This window comes from Trichosurus vulpecula, chromosome X (assembly GCF_011100635.1).
Source record: "Trichosurus vulpecula isolate mTriVul1 chromosome X, mTriVul1.pri, whole genome shotgun sequence".
NCBI lineage: Eukaryota > Metazoa > Chordata > Mammalia > Diprotodontia > Phalangeridae > Trichosurus > Trichosurus vulpecula.
The window spans coordinates 35244347-35271396 of record NC_050582.1 but is presented as its reverse complement, the minus strand read 5'-3'; the positions used below and the strand labels follow the sequence as shown (position 1 = coordinate 35271396).

At 37.3% G+C, this 27050-nt stretch overlaps 1 pseudogene; it reads left to right on the top strand.

The window, feature by feature from the left end:
* The first annotated feature begins 7596 nt into the window (after window positions 1–7596).
* LOC118832500 lies at window positions 7597–25210 on the top strand (annotated as a pseudogene).
* The last annotated feature ends 1840 nt before the right edge of the window (window positions 25211–27050 follow it).

The window sequence follows — 27050 nt, the reverse complement described above, 5'->3', positions numbered from 1 at the left end:
CATACTTTAGGAGTACAGTGTATAAAAGCCTTATGTATAAAAGTGACAACTCAACTATGACACTTGAAAACTATCATAGTCGAAAAAGAATTGGAAAAGCACTGACCTGGAAGTCTGGAGACCCAGATGCTACTTGTCACTCTGTCACAATGTGGATGGTATAGGGGAAAGAATGTTGAATTTGTATTCAGAGCACTGGGTTTGAATATTGGTTCAGCAGCAGTGGCAGCTTCAGGAGCTCATAGCTCAGAGAGAGTAAGGATATCCGACAACTGGTCAGGAAGAGATTATAGGCCATCCTTTGCTGACAGTGTGTACAGCTGGCACTGATTGGCAACTCTATTGCCCACAGGCAGTTCAGGGTGGCAGTTCCAGAGTGGCGAGGAGTGCTGGTGGTCAGTCATAAAGGAGGAGGGGCCTTGGTCACAGTTCCAATGTAAAAAGGAGTGCTAGCACTTGTAGCTGCAGGGGACCAGGGATGTTCCCTGGAAAAGACAAGAGTGCAGATCAGGAAAGCAATGACCATACTTGTAGGGAGTTAGTGCCTGCCCCGGGGCTGCTCGGACCCTAGCGCTTGGCCTGTTTCCTGGGTAATATCAGACAGGCTTAGTAGGAGTTGGAACGGTAGGCGCCCGGAGGAAAGACTTCCGTACCTAGCAGCCCCCCTCCTGCTCTGGTAGCCATTCTTTCTCATGCAGGCAGAGTCCATTCACCAAGGACTCACAAGCTCAGTAGGAGGAACCCAGCTGATCATTACCGAATGCTCTTGAACCAGTTCCTAACATAACAATGCTTTGATACTCTACCTACTGGAACATCTTTGATACTCTACAAGGGCATCCTGCCCTGTGCCTCACATAGCTCATACAGCTCTGATATCAGCTGACTACATGCCTGAGCCTTCCATGCCTCCGTAGATACTGTAGGACAGCACTCCCCTTCTGTTCCCATACTCCTATGGAAACCACCTTACTACAGCCCTAGTTTTCCCCATATGCTTGTAGGCAACATAGTTTACAATAATCCAGATTCTTCCCACCAGATATCGCTACCTACATCTAATCTAAGTGCAACAATACATTACTGAAGCACATGTCTTTTTTCCCATGCTCTCATCGCCTTGAACACCTGCTTCTGCTCATGTAGTGCAAAACCCTATAAAACTGGATAATGTCTGCCAATAAATCGGAGTTGCATCTTCCCTGACTCCTGCCTCATCATTGCGTACTGAGATAGGGATACTTGCTGGTCAAGGACCTTTAACACATACTTCTCCCAGGATCACATCACCTTGGAAGTACCAAAAACTTGCAGACCTCCAGAACTACCTCTGAAAACAGCAGCTGTTGTTTGTCCTTCATTTTTGAAGAGGACCAATGACATCACACAGGGATGTCTTGAGTCATGTGAATGGGATTTTAAGTAAGGCCGAGCTGCACAAAGTCGTCTGGCTCACTTTCTATTCCAGAGTCATCAAAGTGTAGGGGTCTACCTCAAATAAAACAGAAGTACAAAAAAACCTGCCTCCCCAGCCCCAGATGAGAAGAGCCCAAGTTTACCAAAGTCAAGAAATAGGCTGGAAAAGTGAGCAAACAACAACAACAAAAGAATTTGACCATAAAAAGCTACTATGGTGGCAGGAAAAATCAAGACATAAACTTACAAGAAGACAACAATATGAAAACATCTATTAAAAAAGCCTCAAAGAAATATGCTAATTGTACGCAAACCCAACAAGAATTACTAGAAGGGTTAAAAAAAGATAATAATGATAGAGGAAAAATTGGGGAAAAGAATGAGAGTGAAGCAGGAAAATTATGAAAATAGAATTAACAGCTTGGTAAAAGAGGCACAAAAATACTGAAGAAGATAATACTTTAAAATCAGAATTGGCCAAATAGTAAAAAGGGCACAAAAATCCACTGTAGAAAAGAACTCCTTAAAAAGGAAAATTGGCCAAATGGAAAAGGAAGTACAAAAATTCACTGAAGAACTCTCTAAAAATTAGAATTGGCCAAATGGAAAATGAGGTACAAATTCTCACTGAAGAAAATAATTCCTTAATATTAGAATTAGGCAAGTAGCTAATGACTCTAAGAGACATCAAAAAACAATCAAATAAAATCAAAAGAATGAAAAATAGAAAAAAAATGTGAAATATCTCATAGGAAAAACAACTGACTTGGAAAACAGAATGAGGAGAGATAATTTAAGAATTATTGAACTACATGAAAGTGATGATCAAAAAGGGGCCTAGATATCATCTTTCAAGAAATCATCAAGGAAAACTGCCCCAATATCTTAGATACAGAGGGTTAAATAGAAATTGAAAGAATCCACTACGACCTCCTGAAAGAGATCCCAAAATGTAAACTCCCATGACTATTAGAGCCAAATTCCAAAGCTCCCAGGGTAAAAGAGAAAATAGTTCAAGCAGCCCGGAATAAACTATTCAAATACTGTGGATCCACAGTCATGATCACACAAAATTTAGCAGATTCCATGTTAAAGGAGAAAAGGCTTGGAATATGATATTCCAGAAGGCAAAAGAGCTAGAATTACAACCAAGAATTAAATACCCAGAAAAACTGAGTGTAATCCTTTAGGGGAAAAATGGATAGTTAATGAAGAGAGAGCTTTCAAGTTTTCATAATGAAAAGACCAGAGCTGAATAGAAAATCTGACATTCAAACACAAGACTCAAGAGAAGCACAAAAAGGTAAACAAGAAAGAGTAATCATAAGGGACTCAATAAAGTTAAACTGTTTACATTCTTATATGGGAAGATGATATATGTAACTTCTAAGAACTTTGTCATTATTAGGACAGTTAAAAGGAGTTTACACAGACAGAGGGCATAGGTATGAGTTGATTATGTTGGAATAATCTCCAAAAAGGATGAAGGGCTGAGAAAGATATATACATTGGGAATAAGGGGGAAGGGAGAAGGGTAACAGGGAAATTTTTCTCACATAAAAGGGATATGCAACAAAGAGCTTTTACAATAAAGGGGAAAATGGTGGGGGGTAGTTGCAGGCAATGCGTGAACCTCACTCTCATCAGAAATGGTTCAAAGATGCAAGAATACACACACACACACACACACACACACACACACACGGTTATGTATAGAAATGCAATTTACCCAATGGGGAAATAGGATGGAAAAGGGACAAGAAAAAGGGCAAGAGATGATAAAAAGGGAAGCAGATTATTGAAGGCAGTGGTTAGAAAGAAAATAGACTTTTGATGAGGGATAGGATAAAAAGAGAGAAAGAAGAAAACAAACAGAAAACAAGACGGAGGGAAATACATAGTAATCATAACTGTGAATGTGAAAGGTATGACCTCACCCACAAAACAGAAGTGGACAGCACAATGGATTAGAAACCAGAATCCAACAATATGTTGTTTACAAGTCACAGACTTGAAACAGATTGATACACACAGAGGTAAAAGAAAGGGCCTGGAGCAGAATCTAAAATGTTTCACCTAAAGCAAAAAAGTCAGGGGTAGCAATTATGGTCTCAGACAAATCAAGAGCAAATTAAAAGAGTATTAGAAGAAAAATTACATTATGCTAAAATGTGCCACAGACAATGAAGCAATTTCAAAAACTTTTACAGCAAATTTCGCTGATAAAGGCCTCATTTTTCAAATATAGAGTATGGAACTGAATCAAATTTATAAAAATAGGATCCATTCTCCAGTTGGTAAATGGTCAAAGGATAGGAACAGGCAGCTTTCAGAAAAAAAAATAAAATCTATCTATAATCATATGAAATAATACTCCAAATCACTATTGAAAGGAAAATTAAAACAACCCTGGGGTACCACCTCACGCCTATCAGAAATAACAAATGCTAAAGGGGATGATGAGAAAATAGATACACTAATGAAGTGCTGGTGGAATAGTGAACTGGTCCAACCATTCTGGGAACAATTTGGAACTAGGCCCAAAGGACTACAAAACTGTATACCCTATAACCCGGTAGTACCACTACTAGGTTTCCATCCCAAATACATGAAAGAAAAAGCAAAAGGACCCATAGGTACAAAAATGTTTATAACAGCTCTTTTTGTTCTGACAAAGAAATAGAAATTGAGGGGATGTTCATCAATTGGGGAATTGGTGAACAAATTGTGGCATAGAATTGTGAAGGAGTACAATTGTACAATAAGAAATGATGAAAGGGGTGGTTTCAAGAAAAAAAAAACATGGCAAGACCTGTATGAAATGGTGCAAAGTGAATGAGAAGGACCAGGAGGTCATTGTGCACAGTAACAGCAATGTTGCAGTGATAGTAAACTGTGGAAGAATTGGCTACTCTAATCAATACAATGATCCCGAGAATTCCAAAGCATTCACGATGAAAAAGTGCCATCTACCTCCAGAGAAAGAACTGATAAACTATGAACGCAAATTGAAGTATCATTTTCTCACTTTCTTTATTTTTCTTGCTTTTTATTTCAAATATGGCTAATATGGAAATGTTTTACATGATTTCACATATATAATTGATATATTGCTTGCCTTCTCAGTGGGTAGGGGAGTAGGTGGGAGGGAGAGAATTTTGAACTAAAAACTTAAAAAGAAAAGAAAGTTTAAAATAAATAATAAATTTTAAAATGCCTCTTTGAAGTATAACATATTTTGACTGCACAAATCCAACCTTCTTCCCTTTGGTTATATGACATGACTGTAAGATGAGTTGTAGCCTTACAAAATATGGAAAGGTAACAAGCAACATTTTTTTCTGAGAAGAAATCCATTATGAATGAAGAACAGTACTTCAGCACCACAGACATTCAGCCCAACATCCTACTCATCTCAAAATATCCCAAATGTGGAACTAGGAATAAATATTGAATAAAGAGAAAAATATCCATATGGCCCTTTTCTTAAAACTATATGCCTTCAAAGGTAACTTTTAGTGGATTGTAAGCACTGACTACAGTGTGACATGACTGACAAAATAAGTCAGTGCAATCTTAGGTTGTCTTAAAGGGGAAGGAAATAAGTATTTCTATAGTACCTACTATGTGCTAAACCAGGGGTGGGGAACCTGTGGCCTAGATGCCCCATGTGCCCCTCTAAGTCCCCATGTGCAGCCCTTTGACTGAATCCAAACTTCACAGAATAAATCCCCTTAATAAAAGGATTTGTTCTGTAAAACTTGGACTCAGTCAAAAGGCTGCATCCAGGGACCTAGAAGGTCCCATGTGACCTTGAGGCCGCAGGTTCCCCGCCCCTACAAAACACCAGGCTAAGTGACCTACCAATATTATTTGATTTGATCCTTAAGAGAAGAATGACATTCAGGAAATAAGAAATGATAATTTCACCATAATTTGCTCTCATCCAATGATATCTGGGGTATCATATAATAGGAGAGCCACTGACAAGTTGAAGAGTATCTGGAAGAGGGTAACGGGGATAATGAAAGGACTAGAGATCACGTCACGTGAGGCTTGGTTAAAGGAACTAGAAATGCTTATCCTAGAGAAGCAAGACTTGGTAGCAGAAACAAAGCAAATAATGAGAATGCTCTATATATATTTGGAAGGCTGCCACATGAAAGGATTACACTTCTGCTCAGATCAAACTAGACTTGGAGAAAGGCCAAAGGTTCAACATAAGGAAAGAATTATCAATAAATAAAGTCATCAAATTTCATCGAGTTCTACATCACTGGAGATCTTCTAGTCAAGGATGAATGACCATTGTTGATCCCTGATTCTCTTATTTCTGGACTACTTGGACCTTCTAACTTCAAAATTATATGTTTCTATGAGAAGACCCCTATGGTCTGCTGTCTTAGAAACAATTTTCTTCTTGAAAAATCTGTCCTCTATTAAAAGGCATTCTAAGAAACCATTCACTTTTCCAATATTTTAAAATTAAAGAAGATTTTAAATTGATTGCCTCATGAATAAGCTTTGGAGTCAGAGGACTTTGATTATAGTCCTGGCTCTACCACTTACTACCAATTTGATCCATGGAAAATCATTGAACCTCCCTAAGCCTCCATTTTCTCATCTACAAAAAGAGGACCTTGGACTAGATGACCTCTGAAATCCTTTGTAGGTCTGTAGCTATGATACTATGAATTTTTAAAAATTAGTTCAGAAATGGTGAGACAGAGAAAGTATCAGACATGTGCATTAAGAAAATCACTTTGACAGTCTTGCAGAGGATGTACTGGAGTTGGGAGAGACTAATCAGGGGGACCAATTCAATGTCTATTACAATCGTCCGGGAAAGTAGTGATGAAGGCTTGAGCTTGTGTATTGGCTGTTTTGAGCTGAGGGAAGGCAACACATATTAAAGAAGTTGTGGAGTAAGAAATAAGATCTGCCAAATCCATGGAAAGATATGGGAAAAGAAGAGTCAAGGAAGACTAAGGCTGTGAAACAGAATAGAACAATAGCTGAAGAAAAAAAAACTCAAATGGCAAGCCATGAAAGAAAGAGACCAAACAAAAACTAATTATGTCCTATCACAACTCACTTCCAAACTTGGGCAACAAGGAACATATGCCAACAAAGGCAAAACAGTATTTGAAATGGTACCTTCATAATTATCTGGAAGATTTGTATGAAATGTTCATTATCTCCTAGTCCACATGCAAATCATTCAGTATCCTTTGTCAATTACTTCATTTTGGTAAATCATTACTCTGCTTAACCTTTCTAATGTGTTTTTATGCTTTCAAAAGGTCGTACAACCATTACTTTTTTACCTTTGCAACATAAATAAGTATTATTATCTCCATTATTGAGAAGTAAGCAGAGAGATCAAGGTGATACCCAAAGTTTACAAGCAAGCCTGAAGAAGAAAGTCAAAGATTTGCAAGTATAACTCTATATTGAGAAGATGACAATACTTTGAAAATTTCCTGATGTAAAAGAGGCAATATAGCTAAAGAAAACAAAAAAAATTACTCTGCCTAGCCCCAGTCAAATAAGAAATAGAATTTTCTTTGTGTTTAAGCATATATGAACTTACATTCACATCTTTACTGAAAAATGCTTTCGGCATTCTAGGACTCAGGCTGGGCTATTTTGTCATCAAATGAATCACTACACATTTTGTAACAAAAATAATAGGAAGTGCCATTTATGTAGTGCTTTAAAGACTGAAGAGAAGTATAAAAAATGACGAGCATGATCATTTAAGAAAAACCTGAGAAGACTGATACGAACTGATACAAAGTGAAGGGAGCAGAAATGAGAGAACATCATATACATAAAAGCAGTATTTTAACAACAATCAACAATGAAATATTTAGCTATGCTGATTTGAACAATGATCTAAGACAATTCCAAAGGACCTATGATGAAAAATGGGCTCCAAAGAGGGAAATAACTAATGAGTAAAGACTGAAGGATACTTTTTTTTACAATCTTTATTTTTCTAGTTTGTGGGTGTGTGTTTTCTTTTGCAACATCACTAATATGGAAACATGTTTTGCATGACTTCACATGTATATCATGATTGCCTTCTCAAGGAATGGGGAGAGGGCAGAAGAGAAGGAGACAATTTGGAACTCAAAATTTGTAAAAAAAAAAATGAATGTTAAAATTGGGGTGATGATGAGGCAGAAGCGACACCAGCTGTGGACTCTGGAGACTGAAGCAGTGGTGGTGGCATTGGCATTAGCAGCAGCAGCAATGGTAATGGAAGCATTATTCATCCAGACATGAAAAAAAACATTAAATACCTGGTCAGAAAGTGAATACAGGAGATCCCTATACTAGCACTGCATGCAGGACCAAGTGACATTTGGTAACTCTACTCCCTTTACCCAGTACCTCGTTGCAGTGCCAGGGTGGCAAAGAACACTTATAGTCACAAGGGAAAAGAGATTCTATCTGGATAAAAGTCACAGTTGCAGGGTGGAGAGGAGCCATGATCATGAGGGAATAGGGGCCCTACTTGAGTTAGGACTAAAGTGAAGACCAAAAGAGCAGTGACCACACCTCTCCCCAAACCACATCACATTGTAAGCACCAAAAAACAAAAAACAACAACAGCAAAGCCCCTGGACAACAATTTGGAGGGTGCTGCCAAGATGGCAGAGTAAGGCAGGAAGTTGCCTGAGCTCTCACAAATTCCCCTCCAAACAACTTTAAGATAATGCCTCAAAATTAATTCTGGAGTGGAACAACCAATAAAAGGACAGGTTAAAAATGTTTCCAGCCTAAGACAACTTAGAAGGTCAATAGGAAAGGTCTCTTTCACTGAGGTGAAAGTAGAGCACAGTCCAGTATAAGAAGCCAAGCCAAACCAATAGCAGACCATGCCCCAGAAAGCCAATACAGGCTTTGGGGGCAATTGAATCAGCAACAGCTACTCCTGGAGCTCTCAGCCAAGAGAAAGGAAGGGAGTCAGACAACCAGTCAGGAAGAGATCACAGGGGCACTTCACTGGCACTGGGTGCAGGATTCTGTTGCATTGTCTAAATGAGGATACAGATCACAGACCTGAGTCACAGTCCCAGGGTGAGGTGGAAACACTAGTTCACTAGAGTGTGTGGCCACAAGAGAGTTGAAATCCTAGTTACAGGTTTGGAGAGGAAAAGAGTGCTTATGGTCACTCACAGACCAGAGCACAGGCCAGGAGAGTAGTAAACACACCTCTTATTAGATCATACCAACTTAGAAGAACCGAAAATGTACAGGTCCCCAGAATTACTTCTGCAAACAGCAGCAAGAAAAAACCGAAGCTTGGAACAGCACCCCTTCTGCCAATTTTAACATAAAATTAAAAGTCAAGAAATAGGCTTAAAATGAGCAAAAAAAAATAACCTGACCAAAGAAAGATACCAAGGTAACAGGGAAGATCAAAACACAAACTGAGGAGAGGACAACAATGTCAAAATGGTTACATATAAGCCTCAAAGAAAAATGTGAATTGATATGAGGCCCAAAAAGAATTGCTGGAAGAACTTTAAAAGGATTTTTAAAATCAAATAAAAAAAAGGTAGAAGAAAAACTGGGAAAAGAAATGAGTGGTGTAAGACAATCATGAAAAAAAGAGTCAACACCTAGGTAAAGGAAGCACAAAAAATGGGAAAATATACAAAAAATCATTAAAGAAAACAACTCCTGAAAAAGTAGAATTGGCCAAATGGAAGAGGAGGCACAAAAATTCACCGTAATAAACAATGCCTTAAAAGCTGGAATGGAAAAGAAGTTACAAAAACTCAATGAAAAAATAATTCCTTAAAAATTAAAATTGGACAAGTGGAAGCTAATGACTCCATGAGGAATCAAAAAATAATAAAAAAAATTAAAGAATTTTTAAAAGTTAAAAAATGTAAAATATCTCACTGGAATATAGATGTAGGAGAGACAATTTAAGAATTATTGGATTACTTGAAAGCAATGATCAAAGAAAGAGCTTAGACAACATATTTTGAGAAATTATCAAGGAAAACTGATATTCTAGAATCAACGGGTAAAATATAAATTGAAAGAATCCACTGATCGCTTTCTGAAATATTGTACTAAAAATTCTAGCTATTGCAATAAGGCAAGAAAAAGCAACAGGAGGAATGAGAAAAGACAAGGAAGAAACAAAACCATCACTTTCTGCAGATGATAGGATGGTATCATCCTATCATCAAAGTTGAATCAACTAAAAATCTAGCCAAAACAATTAACAACCTTAGCAAATCAAAGGACATACATAAAGCAGACCCACAAAAATCATCAGTATTTCTATATATTGTCATTAAAACCCAACAGAAAGGAAAAAAAAAAAACATTTAACTGCTGATAGCATAAAATACTTGAGAATCTGCCAGTCAAAACACACACATGAACTCTACAAACACAATTATAAAACCCTTTTCACACAAATAAAGACAGATCTAAATAGTTGGAGAAATAACTGCCCATGCATAGGCTGAGCCAGCATAATAAAAATGAAAATACTCCTGAAACAAATCTATTCATTCAGTGCTATACTAATCAAACTAAAAAAAGAATTATTTAAAGGAGCTGGAAAAAATAGCAATAAAATTCATCTGAATGAACAAATGGTCAAGAATATTAAACATGTAAAATTTGGCCTAGTAGTACTAGATCTCAAATTCTACTACAATGCAATAATCATCAAAACAGATTGGTACTGGACAAGAAAAAGAGGGGCTGATCAATGGAACTGATTAGGTACACAATATACAGATGTAAATGACCACAGCAGCCTAGTGTTTGACCCGGCAATACCACTATTAGATCTGTATCCGAAAAAAGATAAAAGGAAATGGACACATACGTATGAAAACATTTGTGGCAGATCTTTTTGTGATGGTAAAGAATTGGAAATCAAGGCACTATGCATCAACTGGCAACTGGCTGAACAGCATATGGTATGTGATTGTGATAGAATTACTATTTTGCTATAAGACATGACAAAGGGAATAGCTTCAGAAAAGCCTGGCAAGATTTCTATGAGTTGATGCAAAGTGAAGTGAGAAGAATCCAAACATTTTACACAGTAACAGCAATATTGTAATGATAATCACTTGTAAGAGACTTAGTTATTCTGATCAATATAATGATTTATAATAGTTCCCAAGGACCCTTGATAAAAAAAAAATGCTATTTATCTCCAGAGAAAGAACCAATGAACTCTGAGTGCAGATTGAAACATATTTTTTTCAATTTCTTTATTTTTCTTACTTTTTGGAGGAACATAGTTAATGTGAAATTATGCTTTCCATGGCTTCATATGTATAATGGGTATCATATTTCTTTCCCTCTTGTGTGAGCTGAGGAGGTAAGGGAAGAAGAGGATTTGGAATTAAAAATCAAAAAAAAATTAAAAAGAGAAAGAAAATGACAGTTTCTTTCTCCTCTCATCCAGATGAGGGGAGAGAAAGTAACCTCTCCAACAGCAAAAAATGAGCAATAAGTTCAGGGTAGGATGGGACTACATTGAAAGGGTACTAGAGAAAGAACAGGAGAGAAGCTGGTTCTGTGACTGTGCACAAGAGAAAAAGAATGTAAAAACAATAAGAAGGAAGACTATATCTGCTTCATGACTGCTGGGGATAATAATGGTGAAATTCCTGCCTCCCCATTTCTTATGTTGTGCTAGCTCTCTAACTCAGCCCAATTATCATTCCTTATTTTTAAGTGTATTTGCTGCAATTTCTCCAAAAGAAACCAGTTTATCTGAGATATAGTTCACTGGTTTATTCAAAGAGTGTGTCCTTTGGGCATTTAAAAGTGGCTGAAAGGGAGTACATCATTCTGGGCCAGCAGTGGGAGAGCAGGAAACCCTTCTAAATTTCTGAGGTACCAGTTAGAGATTCAAAATAAATTAAACAAATTTTTATCAAAAATATATTATACAATTCCACAAAAGCAGAAATAAAAATGATTTCAGACTGTTCCTGGATTGCCCTAGGCAAAGAGTACAGGAAGATAAGGTTTTAGAGGGAGGAGGTTTGGTAAGGCTCGATGAGGAAGTTGGCCTCCTTCCTTATCTCAATGTTTTCTCCTGTTCAAAGATACTTCTGCAGCGGGCAGAATGAGGGCATCGAGGAAAGGAATGGCCTAGCCCACTGGAATTCCTGAATGGACATGGATTAGTGCCCCTGCTTACAGGGGAGTCAGGGTCATCTAAGAGAGAGAGTTAACTTTCCTGACAAACCAAACAACTCAAATCTCTAGCTAACTATCAACTAAACATAGATGAGGAAAATGAGATGCCAAGAAGTGAAGTAATATCTATAGTCTTACAGCTAGCAAGTTCAGCATTTGATCCAGATTGGTCTCATTCCAAGTCTAGCATTATGCCATGCTGTTTTTTAATTATAAAATTAATAAGCACCTAATCTCACTTCCTGAATGAACAAAAGACATTCAACTGGACACCCCAGAGTAAGAGGACATTAATGTGCTTGATTAAGGGGGAGGAGAAAAAATTTCTCAAACTTGGCAGGCAAATAGTAGTGATTTTCACTTATTCTGAGATTTACTGCAAATCATAGGTCATGACTGCTCTTCTTATCAGTTTGAAACAAAAAAGGAGGCTCAGATCAGAGACTGCAGATTTCAAAGTGTAATGCCTCTTTGCTCATCACCAGTAGAATGTTTCTCAAGTTTTCCCAGGAAATTTTTTAGATAACCAATGTTAAAGAAACAACATAAAATGAAAAGTGAAACATAAACATTGTAGATGCTAAAGAAGAGCACACAAATCTTGTAAAAATCACAATCATTGCATAATTGAAAACAGATCAAACCTTTCTCTTGGAGACTATGTCCATGCATTTCAAAATCTTTGTCCAATAAAACAATCACTCTGTCGACCACTGAGGTGTCAGCTGATGGTCAAGTACTAAGGAGACAGTGGGCATCATGGATATCCCACAAGATCACACTATCTCAGCGTCAGAAGGTAGCTCAACAGCCATCTAGTCCAGCCAATACCTCCAAAAGAATTTGCTCTCTAACATATTCTAAGGTCATCTAGTACCTAACTGAACACCTCCCATAAGGAGACCTGATTAACTCTTGAGGAAGCCTATTCTACTTTCAGATTCCTCTGTTAGGAATTTCATCCTGGCCCCGAACCAAAAATGGTCTCTTTGCAATTCCTACCCATTGCTCCTAGTTCTCTCTGCTGGGGACAAAGTGAACGAGTCTAATCACTCCACCTCATGACAGGCTTTCAAATACTTGAAGATATCTCTCCTGTTCCTGAGTCTTCTCCAGACAAAACATCCCACTTCCTCATAATGTCATGAGCTGTAGTCCTTGTACCATCCCTGGTTGCCCTCCTCTGGACACTTTCCAGATTATCATCTTCCTTCCTAAAATAAGCAGAGGGTCAAGAGGGCATGGGCAAAGCTTCTTACTTCCGCCCAACTAGGCATATGACTAAGAGCTAAAGGTCACTTTGGGGATGGTGAAGCTGTGATGTATAAAAAGTCTGAAAGACATAATTTCTAGGTAATTAATAATTGATTTTCTTAATTATGGCTAGCAGATAATTCAGAAAATGATTGTCATTTGGCTTTCTCTCATAAACTAAAGATAACTCAGGGAGACAGCTCAATGCTTATATGCTCCTAGAAGAGCAGATGTTCCTGACAGGCAAAATCAACTCTAACTGGTTAACAGGTAATGAGAGAATGAATATTATAGTGAGAGGTGGGCCTATTCTAATGAGGGGCTGGGCATACAACTCCGATCATGTCACTCATGGACAGAGAGAGACTCATCTCAAGCCAGACAACTCTCACCTCAGGGCAATCTATACAAAAGGATCTATCTGCCACCCAGTCGATCAAGAAAGAGCCCATGGTGGGGCAAGAATTTCACCTAGTTAAGATGATCTGGGTGTAGTGAAGTCTTTGATCAGGGTCAGAAATGCCCTTGAGAGGCTGGTCTTTGAATGAGGAAATAGGAAAAAAAAACCCTGCTCTCCCCACTCCAATAGTAATTGGTTATTAATATAAGAGAGAAACAATCATTTCTCTCAAAGCTATGCTCTGAGCAAGAACAGTGGATAAGTCAGTGGACCTTTCAAAAGGGAGTGACCCCACCCCTAGCCCTCTTCTTATTTGAGTTTTCTGTGTGGCAAAAATCTCTTCCATGAGGGGTAGATAGAAAGGCTGCCCTCTCCTCTACTCACCCTAAAGCAGAAATGGCAAAGTTCCAAGCACGTAGAAGCTAAAACATATGCCCTGCCCAGGCAAGCCTGAGACTGCTGCTTCTATGATCTTAGATCTTAGATGCTTCTGCCTTGAACTTAGGTGAACAAGCATCAATCCTGAGGCAAAATTGTCCAGGTTTGGAAGCCACCTTGCTAGTTCAAGTGTTCAATGGTCCTAAGTCCTTTGGTAGTAAGGGTAGTAGCTTCTGGAACAGATGACCAGGAAGAGGATGAGCTCAAACCCTAGTCCTACTTGCTAGAAATCAACTGGGAAGTGGATACTTTAGAACTAAGTTAAAATGCAAATTGCCTGTAAAGCAGCTACACAAATGCCTTATATTTAGGTAAGTTTTGATGATCAGCTTTCTTGGATATTTGCTGAAAAAGCAAGATACTCTGAGGGATAGACTGGAGCCTTGGGAACAGCAGTATCTACTAAACCATGGTACTGCTTTCAACCTGAGCCATCATTGAGAGGAGTAAGCACTGTGCAGAGGGGATCCACCTTTCTCATCATCACCAACACCAATTACTGACTGACTTCCAGTGACTGGCAGATAAAGTATGCCCATAGACTACCAGTTTTGCTTTTCCCCAGAACTCATTGGCATCATCCCACAAGGGAAATAAGGCCTGCCAGCTGCTTCTGTCCGGTGCTGTAGCCAGTTATGAAGATTTGGAAAGAAAGTTCTTGTAACAATCAAGAGGTTCAACATAAAAAACTGAAATTCTTTTTCTGGCAGAAACAACATTAAAGAAGTATTTCTATCTGCTTTGCCATTGTCCCCTCAGGACCATGGAACTTCTCCATTTGCCATGCTGCTGAAACCTTTTGTGGATGCCGACATGCCATTAGAATGTGAGTTCCTTGGGAGTAGGGCCTATCTACTTTTTCTATGTGTATCTCTAGCACTTAGCAAATAGTAATCACTTAGTACATAGTTTTTATTCATTTATTTATTCCTGGGAGAGTATGAGAGCAGTTTTAACTGCTACTTGTTTTACTTTGTTTCTGTTGAATGTGCCTTGTATTTATTTTGTGTTTAATACTTGCCCCATATGTTATTTAAAATTTGCAATAAGTTCTTTTCAACTGGCCCCTATGAGGAGACACTAGACTCAAGCCAAAACCTATGCTTTAATCCAGACCTGCCCAAAGTGCGGGCCACAGACCGCATGTGGCTCGCAGTGTGATTTCATATGGCCTGTCGGTGTTTACTATGGGTGTGGAAATTGACAAAAATGCTTTAAATAATGCATTTGTGTTGATTTCTGTGCTTGTGGTGGACATAGGCAGGCCATATTGGGGTGCACAGCCTGTGTTTTGGATGGCCCTGCTTTAACCAAATGATCCCCAAGGTACCCAGCCTGTGGGGCAATGAGCCTGCAAGTGTGTAAAAGGGGAGTATAATCCTATTATTAGAAGCTGAGATCCCCTGATAAAGTCAGATCTAAATAAATGGAAAAATATCAGTTGCCCATGGTTAGGCCGAGCTAATATAATAAAAATGACAATTTTACCTAAATTAATCTATCTATTCTGTGCCACACCAATCAAACTACCAAAAATTATTTTGCAGAGCTAGATAGAATAATAACAAAATTCATCTGGAAGAATAAGAGGTCTAGAATATCTAGGGTATTAATGAAAAAAAATGCTAGGGAAGGTGGCCTAGCCATACCAGATATTAAACTGTACTATAAAGCAACAGTCATCAAAACTACCTGGTACTGGCTAAGAAACAGAGTCGTGGATCAGTGGAATAGGATAGGTACACAAGATGCAGAAGTCAACGACTATACCAATCTACTCTTTGATAAACCCACAGAATCCAGCTTCTGGGATAAGAATTCACTATTTCACAAAAACTGCTGAGAAAATTGGAAAATGGTAGGGCAGAAATTGGGCATAGACCAATATCTTGCACCACATACCAAAATAAAGTCAAAATGGGTCCATGATTTCAGAATAAAGGCTGATACTATAAGCAATTTGGGAGAGCAAGGAATAGTTTACCTATCAGATTTATGGAAAAGAAAGAATTCATGAAACAACAAGAGATAGATAGCAGTACAAAATTTGAAACGGATAATTTTGATTATGTTAAATAGAAATGTTTTGTATAAAAAAAGCCAATGCAACAAAGATTAGGAGGGAAGCATAAAATTGGGAGAAAATCTTTATAACCAGTGTCTCTGATAAAGGCCTTATTTCTAAAATATACAGGGAACTGAGCCAAATTTATATGAATACAAGTCATTCCCCAATTGAGAAATGGTCAAAGGATATGAACATGCAGTTTTCAGAGGAGGAAATTATAAAGATAACTATAGGTATATGAAAAAATGCTTGAGATGACTACTGATTAGAGAAATGCTAATCAAAACAACTCTTAGGTACCACATCTCTCCTGTCAGATTGGCTAAAATGACCAAACAGGTAAATAATAAATGCTGGAGAAGATGTGGGAAAATTGGAACATTGTTACAATGCTGGTGGAGTTGTAAACTGAACCAGCCATTCTGCAGAGCAATATGGAGTTATGCCCAAAGGGCTATAAAAATGTTCATACCCTTTGACCCAGCAATACCACTTCCAGGGTTGTGTCCCAAAGAGATCACACAAGTGGGAAAAGGACCCATATGTACAAAAATATTTATAGCGGCTCTTTTTGTAGTAGCAAAGAATTGCAAATCAAGCAGATGCCCATCAATTGGGGAATGGCGGAACAAGTTGTGGTATGTGAAGGTAATGGAGTACTATTGTGCTATAAGAAATGGGGAAGATACTGACTTCCTAATAACCTGGAAAAACCTACGTGATATAATGCTGAGCGAGCGGAGCAGAACCAGGAGAACATTATACACCACAGATATATGGATTCTGTGATGACAACCCTGATAGACTTTGCTCTTCTGAGCAATAAAGGTGCAAAGACAACTCCAAAGGACCCATGATGGAGAATGCTGTCTATATCCAGAGAAAGAGCTATGGAGTCTGAATACAGACTGAGGCATGCTTTATGCTCACCTTTTTTCCCTTTGTTTTTTTTTTTCTCTTTTGGTTTTGGTTTTGTTTTGGGGTTTTTTTTTGTTCTGTTTCTTCTTTCTCATGATTCATTCCATTGGTCATAACTCTTCTTTACAACTTGACTATTGGGTAAATAAGTTCAATGCGAAGTTATATGTAGAAGATATATCAGATTCCATGCCATCTTGGGGTGGGTTGGGAATGGGGGAGAAGAAAATCTGGAACTCTAAATTATGTAGAATCGAGTGTTGTAAACTAAAGATAAAAAATCTAAAAAATAAAAAAATAAAAATGAGAAAAAAGAAGCTGAGATCCCCTAAGAATTAAAGATACACATACCTGGGACCAGAGCAGAGAAGGCCACTTAGTGAAAAAGGAAAGAAAGACTGGCCCAGTCCTACTGGACCCAACAGCTAAGATGGCATATACAGAGCTAAGTAAAAGATTCCAAATGTATTCTGATCCAGGAAGAGCACAACAGCATCATTATGTTCTTTTTTCTAGAAGCTATGGCTTTCAACAGCCCAAGGTGATTACTAGGTTTTTTTTTTAAACTACATTATTGATTCATTCATTTATTAACACAATAAGCATTTATCAAGTACTTGATAAGTGACTGTGTTAGGTGCCAAGAGACAAAGATAAAAGCAACCAATCCCAGTCTTCAAGGATTTTACATCCTACTAATGGAAGGGGGATGGAGGTTGGAAATGAGACAAAGGACGTGCATAGGTAAGTAAATCAAAGTGACCATTGGCAAACTTTTGGGGATGGGGATGGGACAAAGAAGGGGCTGGTAAAAGACCTAATACCTGAGATATGGCAGAGGTAAGAAAGGAGAGTATTCCAAGCAGAGAGAACCTTGAGTCCAAAGCAGGGAAGTTAGAGACAAGGGTGTGCTGGAGTCAGTTCTTTTAGGCTCAAGATTGTTAAATTTTCAGTGTAAAACTGATGAATGCTTCAAATCAAAGTCTGATTTTTTTATTTTACTGATTGTCTAGACTCTAAAAAGTGATGGAGAAAATGTTAATAATTTAGACTTTAGAAGTGTGTCAAGTGTATATTATTTTTTCCAAGATTTGATTATTAAATATTTACCAGCTCACACCACTGTAAGAGATCAAATGTTGAACAAACCAAGGACAGCAAGTAGGCCAGTTGGACTCAAGTATGTGTGTGGGGGTGGGGGAAAAGTAATCGGGATAAAAAAAAACTTGCATATTATGAAAGGTTTAAAAATACTATAGGAGGCAGAGCCAAGATGGCAGAGAAGAGGAAACAGCTAAACTCTCCCAACATTCCCCTTCAAACACTTTAAAAATAACGCCTCAAATCAAATTCTGGAAAAGCAGAGTCAACAAAAGGTTGGGGCGAGACATTCCAGCCCAAGCAAACTTAGGAGGTCAGATGGAAAAGTCTGTGACATTGGGGTGGGGAGCTCGTAAGGCAGCAACATCAGCTGTGGGCATTGGAGAAAGCAGTATCAACAGAAACAGCTTTGGTAGCTCTAATGCCAGAGACTAAGGGGACATGACAATTGGTCATAAAGAAATTACAAGAGACCCATGTGCTAGCACTGGGTGCAAGACAGGCTGCTATTTGGCAACCACATTGCCTATACTCACTTCCAGGTCACAGTTCCAGAGTGGAGAAGATCACTTTTGGTCACAGGGAACAGAAGCCCTGAAGAATACAATTGCTTGCTATCCCAAGGGAGCAGGAGAGCCCTAAGGAACAGTATTGCTTTTGATCCCAAAGAGAAGAGGGATCCTGAGGAGCAATGTCATTTGTGGCTGCAAGGGATCATAGGCCCTTCCCAGGTAAGGACCAGAGTACAGACCTGGAGAGCAGTGACCACACCTCTCCCTGGATCATATCATCTTAGAAACACCAAAAACATTCAAACACACAGAATTAGTTCTGAAAAAGCCCCACCCAAGCATCCAGTCACCCAGGAAAAGAGCCCAACACCATGAGACATCAAGAAACAATAAAACAAAATCAAAAGAATGAAAAAATAGGGAGACAAATAGAAATATTTCACTGGAAAAACGACTGACCTGGAAAATAGATCAAGTAGAGATAATTTAAAGATTATTTCACTACTTGAAAGCACTGATAAAAGAAAAAGCTTACACATCATATTTTGAGGAATTATCAAGTAAAATCACTCCAATATCTTAGATCCAGAGAGTAAAATAGAAATTAAAATGATACACTGATTACCTCTTGAAAGAGATCCCAAAATGAAAACTCCCAGGAAATATACCAAATTCCAGAGCTTCCATGTCAAAGAGAAAATACTGAAAGCCTCCAGAAACCATTCAAATATCATTGAGACAGAGTCAAGATCACATAGGATTTAGCAGCTATCACATGAAAGAAATGCAGGATGTAGAATATATTCCAGAAGGCAAAGGAGTTAGAATGACAACCAAGAATAATCTACCCAGCAAAACTGAGTATAAGCCTTCAAGCAAAAAAAGGGAAATTTAATGAAAATATGTTCCAGTATTCCAAATGAAAATACCAGAGCTGAACAGAAAATCTGAATTTCAAATACAAGATTCAAGAGAAGCATAAAAAGGTAAACATGAAAGAGAAATCGAAAGGATTCAATAAGGTTAAACTGTTTACCTTTCCATATGGGAAGATGATACATGTAACTTCTAATAACTTTATAATTAGGGCAATGGCAAAGATTCTACATAGACAGAGGGCATGAGTGTGAGTTGATTATGTTGGGGTGATCTCAAAAAATGGATATGAAAGAAAGAGAGATGTGCTGGGAGAAGGGGGAAGGGAGAGGAATAATGGGGGAAATTTTCACATAAAAGAGGTGCACAAGGAAGAGCTTTTGGAACAAAGGGGAAAATGGTGGTGGGGGGCCACACTTGAACCTCACTCTCATGAGAATTGGTTCAAAGAGGGAAGAATACACACACATACACACACGCACACGCACATGCACATGCGCACACGCACACAGTCAACTATGCATAGAAATTTGTCTTACAAAGTAGTAGAAGAGGATAAGAAAAAGGAGGGGAGGTGATACAACTGAAGGCAGCTCAAGGGAGGCAGTAGTCAGAATTAGATGAGACACAGGGAAAAAGAGAGAGAAGGATAAACAGAAGATAGGATGGAGGAACATATACAATTAGTAATCATAACTGTGAATGGGAGGAAGTCACCCAAAAAATGAAAGTGAATAGCAGAATGGATTAGAAACCAGAATCCAACAATGTTTTTTGACAAAAACACACCTAAAACAGAGAGACATAGACAGAACTGAAATAAGGGAATGGAATAGAATTTATTATGCTTCAGTTGAAGTAAAAAAGGCAGGAGTAGCAATCATGATCTCAGACAAAGTAAAAGCAAAAATAAACCTAATTAAAAGGGGTAATCAAGGAAACTACATCTTGCTAAAAAGGCACCATAGGCAATGAAGTAACATCAATACTAAAAATACAAGCACCAAATGTTATTGCATCCAAATTTTTAAAGGAATAGTTAAATTAGTTACACAAGGAAATAGTAAAACTGTACTAATGGGGGACCTCAACTTACTAATCTCAGAACTAAATCAATCTCACTATAATATTAATAAGAAAGAAGTTAAGGAGATGAATAGAATTTTAGAAAGGTTCAATTTGAGAGACCTGTGGGAAAAAATTATATGGGAATAAAAATAGGTATGCCTTTTCCTCAGTTATATATAGAACCTTCACAATAATTGACCATACTTAAGTTATCGAAACCTCGTGGACAAATTCAGAAAATCACAAACATTAAAGGCACTTTTCCAGACAATAATACAATAAAAATTACATTCCATAAAGGGCCAAGGAAGCATCAATTACAATTAACTGGAACCTAATCTAATCCTAAAGAAAAAAGTAGGTCCAAGAACAAATCATAGAAACAATAAATAATTTCATTAAAGAGAATGACAGCAATGAGACAATATAACAAAATTGTGAGATGCAGCCAAAGCAGGGGAAAATTTATATCTCTAAATGCATACATCAATGAAAGATAGAAAGAGCAAATCAATGAATTGGGCATGCAATGAAAAAAATTAGAAAAAGAACAAATTAAAAATCCCAAATTAAACAAATTGTTAACCCTGAAAATGAAAGGAAAGATTAATAAAATTGATAGTAAGAAAATCATGGAACTAATAGATAAAACTAGGACCTAGATTTATGGAAAAAATAGATTAATCCTTGGTTAATTTGATTTTAAAAAAAGAAAATCAAATTACCAGTATCAAAAATGAAAAAAGTGACTATACCACCAATGAAAATGAAAATGAAAATGAAAATAAAGCAATTATTTGGAAGTACTTTGTCCAATAATATCTCAGTAAAACTGAAAATCTAAGTGAAATGAAATTATTTACAAAAAAATTAAATTACTCAGATTAACAGAAGAGAAAGTGGAATAAACAATACTATCTTATAAAAAGAAATTTAAAAAGCCACCAATGAGCTCCTTTTATGACACAAATATGGTTTTTATACCTAAACCAGGGAGAGCAAAAAGAAAGAAAACTATAGAATAATTTCCTTAATGAATATTGATGCAGAAATTTTAAATAAAATGCATGAAGGTGATTTATAGCAATCTATCGCAAAGATCATACACTATGACCACATGGGATTTATACCAGGAAATCTGGACTGGTCCAATATTAGGAAAAGTATAAGCATGAGTGGCCATATTAATAACAAAAACAACCAAAAAATCATATTATTATCTCAATAAATGCAGAAAAACCTTTTGACAAAATATAACACCCTTTCCGATTAAGAACATTAGCAAGCATAAGAATAAATGGAGCCTTTCTTAAAATGTTAATTAGTATCAATCTAAAATCAAAATCAAGAATTATCTGTCATGAGAGTAAGCTAAAAGCATTCCCAATAAGGTGTGAAGCATGGATGACCATCATCTCCACTATTATTCAATATTGTACTACAAATGCTAGCTATAACAATAAGACAAGAAAAATAATTTGAAGGAAATTAAAATAGGCAATGAAGAAACAAATCTATCCCTCTTTGCAGACAATATGATGGTATACTTAAGCGAATCCCAGAGAATCAACTAAAAAACTAGTCAAAACAATGAACAACTCTAGGAAATTGCAGTATATAAAATAAACCCATATAATTAATCTATATATCTATATCTATACACACATATACATGCATGTTATGTATATGTATGTATGTATATATATACATAAACATATTTTATATATGTATGTGTATATATATGTATGTACATATATACACATATAAATCAATGAAACTCAACAGAGAAATTCCATTTAAAATTACTTTTGATAGTATAAAATACATGGAAGTCTACTTGTCAAGACACACACAGGAACTGTACAAACACAACTACAAAAAACCTCTCACACAAACAAAGACAGGTCTGAACAACTGGAGAAATATTAATTGTTCATCATAGGCTGAGCCAATATAATAAAAATGACAATTCTGTCTAAGTTAATTCATCTATTCAGTGCCATATCAATTATATTACCAATGAATTATTTTATACAGCTAGAAAACATAACAAAATTTATCTGGAAGAACAAAAGTTTGAAAATATCAAGGGAATCAATTCAAAAAATGTGAAGGAAGGCAATCTTGCAGGACCAGATTTCAAACTATACAGGCACACCTCAGAGATATTGTGGGTTTAGTTCCAGATCAATGCAATAAAGCAAACTGCATGAATTTTTTGGTATCCAGGAACATATGAAAGTTGTATTTATACTATACTGTGCTCTATTGGGTGTGCAACAATTTTATGTGTATAAAAAACAATGTACGTACCTTAATTTTAAAAAATGCTTTATTGCTAAAATATGCTAACCATCATCTGAGCAAGCCAACCATCGTGTTCAGCAAGTCATAATATTTTGGCTGGTGGAGGGTCTTGCTTTGATGTTGATGGATGCTGACTGATTGGAGTGATGGTTGGCGTAGCTGTGACAATTTCTTAAAATAAGACAACAATGCAGTTTGCCGCATAGGTTGACTCTTCCTTTCATTAAAAGATTTCTCTGTAGCATACAATGCTATTTGATAATATTTTACCCACAGTAGAATTTCTTTCAAGATTGGAGTCAATCCTATCAAACGCTGCCACCACCTTATTAACTAAGTTTATGCCATATTCTTTAACACTGTTATGTCTCAGGGTATAGGGAGGTGCTAGGAAAGGGAGAAAGATGGGGGAATAGCCAGTCAGTGGTGCAGTCAGAACACACACACACACCATTTATCAATTAAGTTTGCTATCTTACAAGGGCATGGTTCATGGTGCCCCAAAACAATTACAATTGTAGCATCAGATGTCACTGATCACAGATCACCATAACAGATATAATAATAATGAAAAATTTGAAATACTGTAAGAATTACCAAAATGTGACACAGAGACCTGATGTGAGCATATGATGTTGGAAAAATGGCACCAACAGACTTGCTCAATGCACAGTTGTCACAAAGCTTCAATTTGTTTTTTTTTAAATGTTGTTATCTACAAAGCACAATAAAGCAAAGTGCAATAAAATGAGATATGCCTGTATTACAAAGAAGTAAACATGAAAACAATCTGGTACTAGCTAAGAAATAGAGTGATGGGATCAGTACACAATACACAGTAGTAAATGACCATAGTAATCTATTGTTTGATAAACCCAAAGATCCAAGCTTTGGGGGGCAAGAACTTGCTATTTCACAAAAGTTGCTGCGTAAACTGAGAAAGCACTTTGGCAGAAACTAGGCATAGACCAACATCAACACTGTATACCAAAATAAGGTCAAAATGGATAAATGATTTCAACATAAAAGATGATAAATAAATTAGGGGAGCAAGGGAAAATTGGTTGGATCTATAGATAAGGGAAGAGTTTATGACCAAACAGGTCATAAAGAGGATGATAGGAAGTAAAACACATAATTCTGCTTACATGAAACTAAAAAGGTTTTGTACAAAAAAACAATGTAGCCAAAGATAGAAGGAAGGAGAGCAGGAAACTGGGAAAGAATTTTTACAGTAAGTTTCTCTGATAAAAGCCTCATTTCTCAAATGTATAAGGAATTGAAATACATTTAGAAGAACAAGGGACATTCTCCAATTAATAAATGGTCAAAGGATATGGACAGGCAGTTTACAGAAAAAGAAATCAAAGCCATCAAAACTGACAAGAAAGAAAATGTTCTAAATCACTATTGATTAGAGAAATGCAAATTAAAATTACCCTGAGGTACTACGTCAAACCTATAAGACTGGCTAACATGAAAGAAAAGGAAAATTAGGTACACTAATACATTGTTGGTGGAGTTTTGAACTGGTCCGATCATTCTGGAGAACAATTTGGAACTATAACAAAACTATATATTTCTTTTGATCTAGAAACACTCTGAAGATACCAAAGAGAAAAGGATATATATGTACAGAAATATTCATAGCAGCTCTTTTTGTGATGGAAAAGAATTAGAAATTGAAAGACTGCCCATCAACTGGGGAATAGCTGAATAAGTTTGGTATATTATTGTGATGGAATACTATTGTACTATAAGAAATGACAAGGGGGAGAAATGCAGAGGTAGCAGTGGCAGCATTGCTCCAATAGGCTCCCCTCACTCCACTCTCTCCGCTCTTGAGCCCAAGAGAGAAATCCTGCCACGTGGACCCTAGGCTCCCTGAGGCTCTCTTGGTGGCACCAGGGTGCACCACACATACACGGAGGGAGCAGAAAAGAGAACAAATCCAGAACTCCAAAGAGGGGAGGCAAGCTCAGCAAGTAGAAGGAGTACAATGTAAACGATGAGAAAGCCAAGGATAAAGACAAGAAGGCTGAAAGAGCTGGTGCAGAAGAAAATACTCCCAAGGAGAATGATAAGACCAAGACAGTGGCAGAAACCACAGACAGGAAGAAGAACAAAGAGGAAAAGACCTATAAAGATTCCCAGGTCACTGCTAACAAGACTGAAGATAAGGAAGGATGGCAAAGAAGAGGGTCCGGAATCAGAACCTGAGAAACCAGAGGCTGTCTCTGATGGAAAGGTGGAGCCACAGAAGGATAATGAGCTGGAGCAGGCTCCTGCCTCTGCCCCAGCTGCCAGTAGAGATGCTTGTAAGACTTTGGTGCCTAGCACTGAGGCAAAGTTCTCCCAGTCTTCAGAAGCCACAGCAACTAGTAAAGTACATGACAAAAGCAAGGAGGAAGGGGAAGCCAAAAAGACTGAGGCTCCAGTCACCCAAGAAACTAAAAGTGAAGTGGCTCCAGCTTCAGACTCAAAACCTAGCAGCAGCAAAGCTGTGTCTTCTTCCAAGGAGACCCCAGCAGCAGTGGAAGTCCCTAGCATTACACCTAAGTCCCAGGAACCTGCAGCCCAGAAGAAGAGGATAAACTTTCTGAGGCTCTAACCTCGAATTTGGATCAAACCATAGCAGTGAAAGATTAACATGGACAGCCTATTGAAAAAAAATGATGATAATGATAATAAAACAACCTGTGTGTATCTCTCTCTCTTCCCCCCTGCCCCAGCTATACTAACTTGTTTCAAATCTGAAATAAAAGTACATATTGCCCCCCAAAAAGGATATCCCATCAAGGGAGGGAGAGGGGGGAGAGAATTCAAATAGTATTTTTGTGGGAAATATCTAATATACCTTCAGTCAACTTTACAAATAAGTCCTGGATTTTAAAGATGGGTGTCTGAAAGTACAATACATCTTTTGTACCTGATGCACTCTACCGATATATCAAAATCTCTTTTCTTCTGTAATAGGGGTTGGGAGTGATGCCTTTGATTCTGCCCACAGGGCTTGTGCCAAGGCAATCAGATCTTTATGAAAGCAGTATTTTCTGTGTGTTTTTTAATTTACAGCCTTTCTTATTTTGCTATTTTTTAATGCCGTGGATGAATGCCAACTTTCAGACAGTACCCACTTAGCTGTCCTCATTGTCTCTCAATGCCAATCCTCCATTCTTCCTCTCCAGATATTTTTGGGAGTAACAAATGTTCTCATTCTACTCAGTCTACCTAGATCTCTCAAGATAATGCATCTTCATGATTGGGTGCACCTGGAGTTTTGTATATTGGTCAGTGAAAATGAAAAAAAAAATCTGCATTCATTGCAGTTCCAGTTTCTCTTCCATTCTGTGTCATAGACACCAACACACCACTTATTGGAAAATGCAAAAAAATGCAAAAAAAATGAGAAAAAAAACCAAAATGTACAATAGATGCATTGAAATTATCTGTAATTGTATAAATGGTGCAACAGTAATAAAGTTAAATTATTTAAACAAAAGAAATGACAAGGGGGGTGGTTTCTGAAAAAAGTCTGGGAAGACTTATATGCACTGATGGAAAGTGAAGTGAGCAGAACCAGGAAACCATTGTTCACAGTAACAGCAATATTGTAAGGATGATCAACTGTGAAAGACTTGGCTATTTACAATGACCGAAGATAATTCCAGAAAACTCATGATGAAAAATGCTATTCATCTCCAGAGAGAGAACTGATGAACTCTGAGTCCAGATTAAAACATACTTTTTTTCACTTTCTTTATCTTTCTTGCTTTTCGTTGTGTTTTTTTATAACATGGTTAATATGGAGTTATCTTATACGATTTCACATGTATAATTGAGATCATATCGCTTGCCTTCTCAATGGTTTAGGGAGGGTAGGGAGGAATAGAGAGAATTTGGAATTCATAAAAAAGAATATTAAAAATATATTAATTGTTTTTAATTTTTAAAAGTCCCAGAGGTGTTTACATTTTATTCTACAGAAAAGAGAGAGGTATTGAATCTTAATCAGAGGAGTGACATGGTCAAATCTGTGCTTTAGGAATATCAATTTACTAGGTTGATGGTGGACATATTAGAAAGAATAAGAGAGTGTAAGCAGGATAACCAACCAAAAGGCTATTGTAACAGAGCAGGCAGCAAGTGTTGAGCACTAGAACCAAGCTAGCTATCATTTGGATGGAGAATAAGAGATAGATATGAAAGATACTAGGGAAGAAGAATTACCAAGAATTAGCAACTCATTACATAAGAAAGGTGAAGAAGAATGTAGAGTGTTCTAAAGAACAGCTCCAGATTAGTGATCACATCAGCCTTCACATATCTCAAGTGAGGATTTTTTGAGCAAAGTATTCAAAATAGGTTTTGGTGATATAGGCTTACCATTATGGAGCTAACCACAGTTATAAGGAATTTTCTAACCCTATCTCACTTGTCTAGGGCAACACACTTAAAATGATCACCAGATAAAGGCAATTAAAGTGTT